General features: G+C 34.8%; 1 protein-coding gene across 9 annotated transcripts in view; it reads left to right on the top strand.

Moving 5' to 3' along the window:
- SMAD2 (SMAD family member 2) overlaps window positions 1-12,701 on the top strand; it is a 104,228-nt gene that overhangs the window by 26,188 nt on the left and 65,339 nt on the right. The gene's annotated exons all lie outside the window — the stretch shown is intronic.

The following is a 12,701-nucleotide window of genomic DNA, read 5'->3' on the forward strand; positions in this document are numbered from 1 at the left end:
TGGAGTGTACAGTAAATAAGGATTGCTTAATTATCTTTTTTTTTTTAACGCCCAACCCATTTTTGTTTTCCTTGGTCAACACTTCAGTCATCAATGTATAAAGAACATCTTTACTATTTTGGTAAATTGTATCTACTAAATTGGTGTTTATCTTAAGTTGTAGCACTTTCCCAGAAAAGGAAAAACCTTAAAGAAATTTTTTTTTAGTGCTAATATATAATAGGACTTAACCTAAAACTGAATTTTTAATGAATATTTTTTAGAATTAAGAAAAAAAATCACTTCATTGAAACAGCATATGTACTTAAATAGATTTCATTATGCAGTCTATGAATTAATCATTGATTATGTGTTTTTGTATGTAATGCTACTGGTAACATAGATACACTAATACTAACTATACCATATGCTGAAATAATAGAACTTTGCAAAATAGAAGTTAGCAATACCCTATTCACAGATGATAAAAAGTAATTTGTGAAGCATTCCATTTGGCACATTCTCTTTTGTCTGGCATTTTTCTTTCAGGGCAACCAGCCCCCCTCCCCAGCTTACCCTTACTACTAATGAATCTCAATGGTAGGTTTAGTCATGACTACCAACTGACCTATTGTCTGCTCTTCACCCTATTGAATTGACTCATTTATTCCTTCAGCATCATCATTTCATGTATTCTCTGAATAATTTTTCTCTTTTAAAAGTGTAAAACTATAGTTGAAACTAATTGCATAGATTTAATTTTATATTGTGTGGTACTTAGTAGAAGAGTGGGGAAAATTAGATTTGTTTTATAACATTATAAACATAGTTTTTTCTTCATATAGGGAAAATCATACCCTTTAATACCAGTAATTTTTGTAGTGTCTCTTGTTCAAATAATGTTCAAATCTAGTAATGTTGTTGATTATTATAGGCGACACATTCTTATGTGGTATATATGGGAGGAAGTGTTTAAATTTTTCATGGAATGTTGAAATAAATTTTAAAAAGCTCACAGCCTTTCTTATATTCCTTCCTTCCTCCCTTCATTCTTTCCTTCCCTCCTTGTCTGGTGATTGCCTAATGAGGAAATTGGAATCTTTTTGAAATTTTACCTGGAGTACAATTACCCTGGTTCAAAGCAAGGAAGGAAGTTATATTGATTGGAGTCTGACTAGTAATGCAGAGGAGGACTATTCTAAGTAGGAAGAAAAAACTAGTAGACTTGAGAAAAGTATTAGTAGCCAAACACTTTGAGTGGTTTCATTTTTTGTTATAAATTCAAGTTATGTCATTTTAAGGTTTAGACAGTCTTTGTTTTATGAGCATAAGTAAACTTTGTGGATATCAAATGTTATTTGCCTCAGAACTGCTGAACTGAGTAGCATTCTGCATTGTTAAAAATTGAACTATTGTTCAAGTGTCCCAAGTCAGCACTTTTTTTCTTGGCTTTTACTTTCTCATTATTTTGGAACTTTGGCATAGGGGCTAGGTGAGAAGATGGGAATTTTAAGGGAATCTTGGAAGGAAAGGATGAATCCTTTAAAGCTATAAGTGACTAAAGAATGGATTTGACATACTGCAAGGGAGAAAAAGAACTTCTGTGCTATAAATGTAACTATGTGGTTCTTGCTGTTCCTCTCCTGTCATCTCCCTCTATTCATTTTTCTGTCAAATTTAGGGAAGATATAGCAACTCCTTAAGACTGAGTTACAGAGAAAGTGCTGGCCTACGTTAGTTGAGGTAGCTTTCTCACCTGAGAGTTCCCTTTATCGATGAAGTCCCAGTTCTGTTCTCTAGTCCTTAACTTTCTTAAGGCACTTTAAACTTTACTACAGTTTTGATTTTTGTTGTTCAAATGTAAAATTGCTGAGACCCACCAAGGTTGCAAATTTAAGGAGGCATAGTTTTAAACAGTTATTTTGAGTATAAGTCTACTGTTTTTTTCAGTACACTGTACTGTCTTCGTACATTATTTCAGTACTTCAGGTATTCATTGCTATGTTTGTTCCACACTAAGGAATTTTTTTCCATTAAAAAAATAATTTTAATTGTCCTATTTTTACTTTTGAAATATTTTTGATGTCTGACCCTTTCAGTTTCACAGGTCAATTCTGCATTTCCATATCCTTGCTATTTACTGGATTCATTTAGAATTTTATTGAATTATAGTTGACATTTATATATTACTAGACATATTTAAGGCTGCCATGGGACTCCAGGAGGACTAGACTAGGTAAATATGCTTAGCATACTGCTTGGCATATAGTAGGTGCTTAATAAATGTTTATTGACTGATAATACAAAGTTGAGATAATTTTGTTGGTTTCTTGTTACTAGCAGTTTGCTTGCTGTCTGAATTCATCCCAATACTGCTTATACTTCCATTTCCAGTGATAATGAATCCATTCTCAAGGCAAAACCACTATTCCCCCTCTTCAGTCTACTTCAGTTCTTTCACCCCCATGTATTGAAACTCTTTCTGTGCTATGTCGTACTCCAGCTCTCTGCCCTTTCCACTGCTGCTCCTAGAAACCCTATTATGTCATTAATAAACTTCCTTTTACTTTATACCTCTTTTCCTTTCATGTTCCTTCCATCTTTCACGAAGACCTAGCTCACTGCTGCATCCCCCTGGCCATCCTTTCTGATACTGTTAGAAGAATTTCTTGTACCCCAGACACATTTGTGCTGAAGAGGGAGTTGACATATTCCTTCTTCCTCATTGCCATTTCCATTTCCAAACCCTCCTTCTGCTTCCATCACTAAGCAACCTTGCTTGTTTTGAGGATAACTACCCAAATACATCACCCATTACAGATCCTGATTGTAGTTATACTAGCCACTGCTTGTTCTCCCTCCTTTTTCAAGGAATTTAGTAACTGGCTTACAGTTTATCTGCCTTTTCCAAACTAGACCTGTTCTTAGATTATAGGACATCAACATGTGTCCCCCCCACCCCCTTTAAATGTTAATGGTAATTTTTTTTAACATCGCCTCCATTTCCGAATATATCTCTTCCCTATTCAGAGAGCCATGTCTTAAAACAGAAATTAAATGGAAAAGAGGGAAAAAAATGAAGTGGACTCTTTTGCTAGTTCATTATCCACATGGCACCCTCCAGCTGTGGACATATCCCAAAGTTCTTTCCTGTGTCATCCTCTGTACATTCTTTCTTGTTGGACATCAACTGCCATGGATTTAATTATCATTTGTATTTATTACTTTCAGTTCTACAAATACTGTCACTCTTGTCTGTACTGTAGCCCTGTATCACCAGTTGCTTATGCAACGTTATGAAATGGATGTCCCATAGGCATCTCAAACTGAGATACTAAGACTCATAGGTCAGGTGACTTTCCTGTGGTCACACTGTTAATGTATGTTTTAGGATTAAAACACAAGTCTCTTCTGATTCCAAGTCTGGTACTTTTTGTGCTGCATTAGAGTTTTTACTAATGTGTAAATAGTTACTTACCTAAGCACAGTTATAAACAGTTGAGGTTAATTTTATATTAAAAAATAACAGATTTCATCTGTAAAATGGGAAAAATAATGGCACCTACTTCCCAAGGATGAGCATTAAAATGAAGTAATATTTGTGAATTGCTTTACAAACCTCAAAACTGTTTACATGCTGCTGTTATTACTAGTAATAACAATACATTTTACTTTCTATTGTTGACCTATTGGATTTTCAAAAGTAGCCTGAAGTTTTTTCTTTCATACTAAATGGAATTCTATATGTTCACATGTCATTGAATGAATAAAATGTTCTGAAAACCGAAATGGAAATTTTAAATTACCATTGAATTGTAATGGAGCCATGAAATTTTAAAGGTAGGGCTACTTGAATATAAATGTAAAATTGTTGATAGGACAGGGGAACCTTTGTTATCTGAAATTTTTCTTTTAGAAACATGTCTTTATAGATTATGTATTGTAGATTTCTCTAGTTGGCTCATTCTGTGTAGCAGAGTAGAGTGAGCTCTCAAATACGAGTCAAGAGACCTGTATTTTTGTCCCAGCTCTCTCACTTAACTGAGGATGTTATATTCAGCAAGTTATAAGTCCTTTGAGCTTCTCTTTCCTAATATGAAAAGGTAGGAGAAGGTGATCTGAGATCTTTTTCAGCTTTGTTCTGTGATGTTATGAGTTTTAGTCAAACAAAACATAGTGGAGTAGTGTATTTTCAGCATGATCTGAAATTTTGAATTAGTTGACTCTAGTATGATAATATTAATGGCTCTGTCAATTCTTCAAAGAGTGGCTAATTTAAAAATAGGACTCTGAAATGTGTCCTTATATTTGAAGATGGATGTGATTGACCTAGAAATTTAATTTAAAATAATTCACATTGTGAAGAGTTCCGAAGGAGCTTACTTTTCTTAGAACAGGGAAAATAGTTAAGTGCTTAGGTTATAAAGAGTGTTTTCTTATAAAGCTGTATTTGAGATTAGATGCTAATTATCTAGCTTGAAAGCAAGATTTATTGCAGATCATTTATTAGGAAATAACCTAGTTTAGCATTTCCCAGTTGGTTAGATTTACACTTGTAGGAACTCAGTAAATGTTGAATTGAATTAATATAAATGACTAATGTTCATTGAATTGTGAACGTAAGTCTAAGTACTTGACATTAGTTGTGTAAGTGATCAGAAAAGTAGGAAGACAACCAGAAGATGCAACTATAGAAGTCAGGGGAATTAATAAGTATCATAAGAGTCAACAATGTCATATATATTGCAGAGAGGTCAAAAAGAATGATGGCTGAGAAAAGGTTATTGTGTATGGTGATTAGGAGAATGATGGCCTTTGAGAAAGTGATTCAGTAGAGCAAGGATATAGAGACCAGAAGTATAACTAATCTTTTCCTGAATTGGCTTAAGAGTGGATTCTAAAAATCACCCATGGAAATAACATCAGGGTTAACTTCACACCTGGGTTAGAAGGCAATTTCTGGCCATGTTTTCTTCATCATTTTTTTATATTTTCTTACTCTTTTATTTTTCTTTTCTTTTTTCCTACTTACAACTGGTTTGAACAGTGCTTAAAGTACTAAGATTTGTTTTTAAAGACGTTTACATTCTGAATTAGACTTGAACAAATGTTTGACTAAGAACAGTAAGGCAAAGAACTACTTAGGAATACTATTGCTGTATAACTTAGTGTTTTTTATAGCATTTGTATGATGTACATAATTAGTATGGACTTGAATAAATAATTAGTCTTAATGCACTAGTTTTCATTAGTTTTGCAGGAAGTTAATTTTTTTAAAAAAAAGAATACCACTGTTGTGATTAGATGATAAATGTGAACAGGATAAACCTGTTTATAGTGTATCAACTATATTTTTGAAGGGAGTAGTCTGAACACCAAGTTTTCATTTTATTAGACTTTTTAAAAAGTTGTTTTTGGAACTCGGGAAATATTAGAATACAAGTATCTACTTTTAGATTGTTAACTTGGAGCTGCTGTGTATACTTCAGTGCTGGTGACTGTATTTTGTCCATTTAGGTTGTAAGGAACTATTGGAGATGTTCTTCAAAGATAGAAATACATGACAAGACCTTAAATATAATTTTTCAGTTTGATGATTAAGAGATTTTAAGAGATCACCTAGCCTATCTCTCCACTTCCAGGAAACTGAGCCAAACAAGATGGGTGTCAAGTCTATTCTTAAAACACTCTGGCTAGGGAATTTCCACTACTGCCTTCTGTTCTAATTTGGGATAGCTCTAACATTTCAGCTGTGTTTAAAGGTATGGATACCTTTTTAGGTAATGACAGTTTTTAGGAAGTCCATAGCTTTTGAAGTGGCAAGTGCTCCTAAACATTTTAAATGCTTTTAAATCATTTCAATAGTATGCTAATTTATATGTGATTTTTGACTTTTTGGATTTTATTCTAATTACTTTCTACTCAACTATTTAGGGGTGGTTTTTTGCCAATATGGTCCGTACTAGAAGTTTACATCAATTTTTTATCTTTACTAATTGAAAAGTTTTGATTTTTGAAGACATAATCTTAAAAACTGGGAGAGTATAAGCAGGTGTCTTATCAAAACATTTACTCAGCACTTCTTTTGTATAAAGCACTAAAGGGAATAAAGAGGGTTATAAAACATAGCTCCTACTTTTCAATAATTTACAGCCTTGAAAGGAGAGTTTAGGAAAAATCTTAGTGTTGTAGTTAAACCTTTTACCTATTACAGATAGATAATCCCCTTGTAACATTCCCTGACAGGTGGGCATTCAGCTTCTCCTTGAACACTTCAAGAAGAAATTGATACTTGAACTTGGATAAAGCTCTGATATTAATAATTTGCTTATAATGAACTGAAATCTGTCTCCTCAAAACTGCAGAATGAAAGATTTTTAGGTTTGGAATGGACTTGGGTGACCTCATCTAGACTAACCTATACTCTCAAAAGAATCCCCACAAGTCCTCATCCAGCCTGTGCTTGAAAATCTTTAATAAGAGGCAGCCCATTACCTCCTTAGGCAGCCTATTCCACTTTTGGATAGCTCTCATTGTTAAGACACTTTTCCTGACATCAAGTTTTTCCTAAATAATAACTTCCTTTCATTCAGTTGCTCTTAATTCTTCCTGTTAGACCAAAAAGATTAATGCCTCTTTCACCTGACATTTTTTAAAATTCTTAACGATAGCTATTATATCTTTTTGGTCATTTGCTTTTTTCCTTTCCTTCAACCAGTCTTCATATGTGACATGAATTCAGGGCCCTTCACCTTTCTGTTTGCACTTTGGATGATCTCTAGCTTATCACTGGCCTTAAATTGTGGACTCCAGAACTGAACATAGTACTTTAGATGTGGTATGACCAGGGTGGAGTACAGAGAGACTAATACCTCCCTATTCCTGGAAACTATGCCATTCTTAACGCAGCCCAAGATGTATAAGCATTTTCAGCTGTTCTGTCATACTGCTGACTAATGTGCTCTTGCAGTTCATTAAAAAACCTCAGGTCAAACATTTCTTTCTCATCCTTTATGTGTGAAGTTTTTTTTAACCAAATGAAATACTTTACATTTATGTTTATTGAAATATGTCTTAATAGATTTGACCTAGTGATGGTATGTTTGGATCCTTACTTTATCATCAGTGGGTAGAAACAACTAAAAGGCAAATACAACACTTGTTATCAGGAAAACTCTTTAGCTATTTATCAAGAGCTATCCAAAAGTGAAATAGACTGCATAGTGAGATAATTGGTACCCTCTCATTGATGGTCTTCAGACAGATGCTGGAAGACCTGACTAGTTTGTCAAATAAATTGTAGTGGGGATTCTTTTTTGTGTATGTGTTGGACCAAATGGCCAGTGAAGTCCCTCCTATCTTTATTAGTTATCTCTTCTAGCTTGTTGTTAGCTGTAGATTTGATGAACTTGATCCAAATCATTGATAAAAACTGTTAAACAGCACAGAGCTGCACATGAATCCTAGTAGCAAGACCTCTTGCCAAGTTAACATTGAATCCTGAATGATTCCTGAATGATACCATTCAGCCTGTTCTGAATCCATCTAATTGTATTATCATACTTTACTACATATTTCATATCATGATATGCTCTAACAAATGGTTTACTAAAACCTAGTTTAAATTATAACTCTGGAATTGCCCTGATCTACTACTTTATTAACTTTGTCAAAAAGGAAATAATGTTATTCTGGCATAACCTATTCTTGTGGAAGCCATGCTGGGCTCATAGTAATGATTGCTTTCTTTTCTACTTTTTCACTACCCTGTCACATTAATGATCCATTCTAGAATTTTCTTGGAAATTAAAGTCAAGCCTTTTATCTGCAAGCTCTTTCTCTTCCTTTTTGGGTGAGTTGGGGTGGGGAAGTCAGAACGTTTGCCCTTCTTCTAATTAGTCAGTAGTATTTATTAAGTGCCTGCGATGGGCAACGCCACTATGTTAAATCCTGGAGATACAAAAATCTCAAAAAGTCCATGATCTCTGCCATGGAGGTGCTCACATTCTAATGTGGGGGAAGGATGGGATGCAAATAACTTTATGCAGTTAAGGCATATGCAAGATAAATAGGAAAAAATCACCAGAAGGAGCATGCTAGAATTAAGCAGAATCAGGAAAAGCTTCCTATTAAGGATCAAGGAAAATAGTATAGCCAAGGATCATTAGTAATTAGTAATAATTGAGAATCATTATTAAATGTCAGTAGAGCAGTTTTCATTTGAATGTTGAGATCAGAAGCTAGGCTGTAGAGTTAGGTGAGTGAGAGGAGAGAAAGTGTAGGCACCTACTTGAGGCCACAAAAGGTAGGAGAGATGGGTTGATTAATTGGTGAGAATAGATCAGATGAAAGTTTTTTGAGGATAGAATAGATGTAGGTATGTTTGTAGGCAGTAGGGACACAACCTGTAGATAAGGAGATATTGAAGATAAATGAGAGTGTGGGGATGATGGAGGCTAGAGAAGATAGGATGGCATGGGATCTTCTATGCGTGTAGAGGGTTTAGCCTTGCCAAAGAGAAGGGTCACCTCTTCTTGTTTAACTGATATCTTCAATTTTTTCAGTAAAATATGAGGGAAGGTTCTTAGGAGAGAGTTGGGAGATAAGGGACCATGGAGGTATGAAGAGGTTTGTAAGAGACACTGTAGTGAATGGACTATGGGTTAATCAGGAGGCTATAAGAGGATTGCTTTGCAATAGTGAAAGCCCAGTTGAGATTATATAATATAAATTTAGTGGATCCTCATGGCACAGTTTCATGATTTTTTTCCATCTTTGTTGAGCAGTACATAGATAATAGCCAAGGTAGAGCTCAAGATGGCAATATTAGAGAACAAGGTACTCCCACCTCTTCTTTCCCATGCTCTTTCAAATACTGTTGGCAGTCATATCCACTGGTTCTTTCAATATCTGAGGATGTAATTCTTCTGAGCCAGGTAACATGTCAAGGGTGACCAGGTGTGTGTTTTCTTACTCTTTACTTTGCCAGGGTTTTCTAGTTTTTCTTTCCTGGTTCAACTAGAATTTGGTAATTTAGGAGTATTTGTTAATTCATTTGATTATCCTTAAGTTTTTCCCTCATCATTTATAGTGCAAAGTTCATTCTCCTTGATAGCATAGAGAAAAAAGTTCACTTAAGAACTCAGCAGTTCTACTTTTCTTTGTTGTCATTTATCAACTGTCCACACCAAGCTGTGGTCCTCACCATTCTTTGATTATCCTTTTACCCAACATAGCTAGAAAACTGTTTTTTGTTGTCCTGAGCCTCCCCTCACCAGCCTTGCCTCACAGTAAACTTTCACATTTTCTGGTGTTATTTTTACAGAATCATTCCACATTCTTGTATTCATCCTCTGTACCTTCCCTCTTCTATACAGAGATATTTAACTAACAGATCACCAAAATGCTTATATATAGATTACCTAGATTTTAGCAAAGCATTTGAGACAATATCTCTTATTAGTACAGTTGATTAGTTCTCTGTGCATTACCTGTTGGCTATGGTTCTGCCTTCTGGTGTTCCTTAAGAATAAGTTCAGTAATGGAATACTATTGCACTATAAGAAATGATGAACAAGAAGACTTCAGAGAGGCCTGGAAAGACTTACATGATCTGATGCTGAGTGAAAGGAGCAGAGCCAGGAGAACTTTGTGCACAGCAATGACCACAGTATGTGAGAGTTTTTTCTGGTATACTTGGAACTTCAGTGCGAGGACTTTAAAAAAAAAAAAATTCCCAATGGTCTTCCAAGGCAAAATGCCCTCCACATCTAGAGAAAGAACTATGGAAGTCAGTCGCAGAATGTAGCAGATTTTGTGTGTGTGTATTATGTGTTGGTTTATTATATGATTTTAGTTCTTCTATACAGCATGACTATAGTGAAAATGTATTTAATAGGAATGTATGTGTAGATCCTATATAAAATTGTATGCTGTCTCGGGGAAGGAGGGGGGAGGTGTGGGGTAGGTAGGGGAAAAAATAATCTAAGTTTTATGGTAGTGATTGTAGAACACTAAAAATAAATAAAATTTAAAAAAAAAGAATAAGTTCAGTAGTTATACTCTTTCTTGGCTAGATTAAACCAACACCCTAATTTCTTTTAATTATGCCTAGTAAGACATTTACATATATTTATGTCTAGTTTTTCCACATACCCCTTCACTTATTCCAACTATATTCCCCAATAATTATTGATACTGTAAAGTATGTCATTTTATCAGTGTTCTCATCCCCACCCCCTTTTTTTTTTTTTAAAAAAGAAGAGAGGCCCAAATTTGAAAATCATAACCTTTTGTGGTCAGGCCAGTATAATGTGACTTACCTCTTACATTAATGCTCCTGAAGAGTGCGTTATTTATTTTAGTGGCTGATTTATACTGTTGATTCATTTATCACATACACCTCTGTTCATCTGGGTCTTCTGTATTCTGTATAGTTCGCCTTTTGGCTCTAAATGGAAGCCCAAAAGTTCCACTTTGCATTTATGCTATTTTATCTTGTTTATTTTCATTTACTCTGTCAAGATATTAATTTTGATTCTGTCAGCTACTCCTTCCAGATTTGTCTTTAGAAGATGGTTATGTCTTAAAAGCCATTATCTGTGTCAGGGAGGTCCAACATACGAAGGCTGGAGGAGGCTTTACGGAAGAGGTGGCTTTGAAGAGGAACTTTGAAGGAAGATGGGTTTTTAGGAGGTGGACATGAGGAAAAGGGGATTACATGTTCAAGGAAAGGACTGTCCCCTTCTGAAGACATAGAGGAAGGGAGTTGGTCTAATTTGTCTGGATCGTACAGTGTGTGGAAAGAAATAATATGAAATAAATCTGCAAAGGTAGTTTGGAAACATTGTAGAGAGAGTTTTGAATGTCAGAAGAGTTTGTGTTTTATCTCTTGGGATTAGGTGAAGGAAGCAAGGTTATGTGTTCAGACTTGTTCCTTGGGAAGATTATTTTGGCAGATATGGAAGATGATTTGGGTAGAAGGTGGAATTCTGAAGTAAAATTAGGGGGATAATAATAATAACTGCCATTTACATAGTGCTTTAAGTTTTGTAGATCTTTCTTTTTAACCCATTTGATCCTTTACAATATTCCGTTCAAGAATTTATGGGAACCAGAACTAGGGAGACCAATTAAGACTATAATGCAGTAGTAGTCCATTTGAGAGAGATTAAAGGTCTGAATTAGAGTGGTAACCGTCTGAGTAAAGAGGAGACACACAGATAGGAGAGATGCTTTGAAAGTAAAATAGATAAGATTTGGTAATTGATTAGATATGTGGAGGAGTTTAGAATTACTCTTAGGTTACCAATCTAGGTGACATGATAGGAAGGGTGGGTTATGTACTCAGTAGTTGTAAAGAAATTTAGAAGTGGGGTGAATGTGGGAAGAATGATAATGAGTTACGTTTTGGACTCATTGAGTTGGTAATATAACTAGTGTTAGAACTGGGATTTGAACCCAGGTCTTACTATCTCCAAGTCTTTCAAACTACCTTGCCTCTTAGCATTCTTTAGGCTGCTTCTAAACACTTGATTTGGGTTAGATATGTGAAATCTGCATTGTTTTTGTTTTTGTTTTTTTTTGCTTTGGACTTTTTCTGTATGCATCTGAAAGTTTAATTGACATCTATTTCACATTCATTTGCCAGATACATGTCCCTACCCTTAAACTTCTTGAGCCTTCCCTTTTAACAAAGGAAGATTGCTAAGTAGAACCAATTGAGAAAAATGTCTGTATCTGCCGGTGTATGCAACATTAAGACACATAACTGGTATTCTTAAGTGCACTTGAATCAAAAGAAAGATTCATAGTTAAAAGAGTATACATAACCTTACAATAAACATTTATACAAGAAGTGAACAATCAGTCTGTTACTTTGTCTGATAGATGCCCAGTGATGTCAAAGGTGAGGATTTTTTCTAGCCTATTTCAGGCCTGCACAACCTGCAGCACAACAACAGAGAATTTCCTCTACATACAAAGGATGTTTTTCTCTGCATTTATGGGGCAAGTGGCTTAATGATTGTAAGCAGCCTGCTGGCCACAGGTTGTGCAGGCCTGGCGCGTTGATTTACTATGTGTGCTGTATACTTTCTAACTTATTTGGGACAAAGTCAGAGATATTTCAGAGAGTGAGAGTGTATGATTTCTCAATTTAGTGCAATTTTTTTGTTTGCCAGACTTTTCTATTTTTTCCTTCTTGGTCAAACTGAATTTTGAGAATTTAGGACAGACCAACTATAGAAAAAATTTCTATGACTGAAACAAATCTTCATTCTACAAGTTCTGATCCTGGGAGAGAATGTTGTGTGCTCCTTGCAAAATGTAGGTGTCTTCAGGTTATATAATGTATATTTTCTTCTTTTGCTTCTGGTTTAGACAGTAACATAACTGACTTTGGTAGCACTTTTAGAATTGACTTTAATATTGAGTTACAGATGATCTGTATGTACCCTTTTAAAACATTAACATAATTTATTAAGCATTAATTGGTAATATGGAGTAATAGCAATAAAAATGAAAGAGCTTAGCTGGCTACTTTCTTAGTCTGTCACTTGTATAGAATGAATCAGTTTTAATGAAATATCCTTGGTTAATTGTTCTCCATACAAAGTGAGGAAGGGGACAGTATCAAAGAAATAGTGACAAAACATTTTCTTTTTAGTATTTGCTTCACAGGAATTTCTACCTTTCCTCAAGTTTTATTGCCAGAAGAGGAG

The sequence above is a fragment of the Notamacropus eugenii genome, chromosome 4, assembly GCF_028372415.1.
Source record: "Notamacropus eugenii isolate mMacEug1 chromosome 4, mMacEug1.pri_v2, whole genome shotgun sequence".
NCBI classification, from domain to species: Eukaryota; Metazoa; Chordata; class Mammalia; order Diprotodontia; family Macropodidae; genus Notamacropus; species Notamacropus eugenii.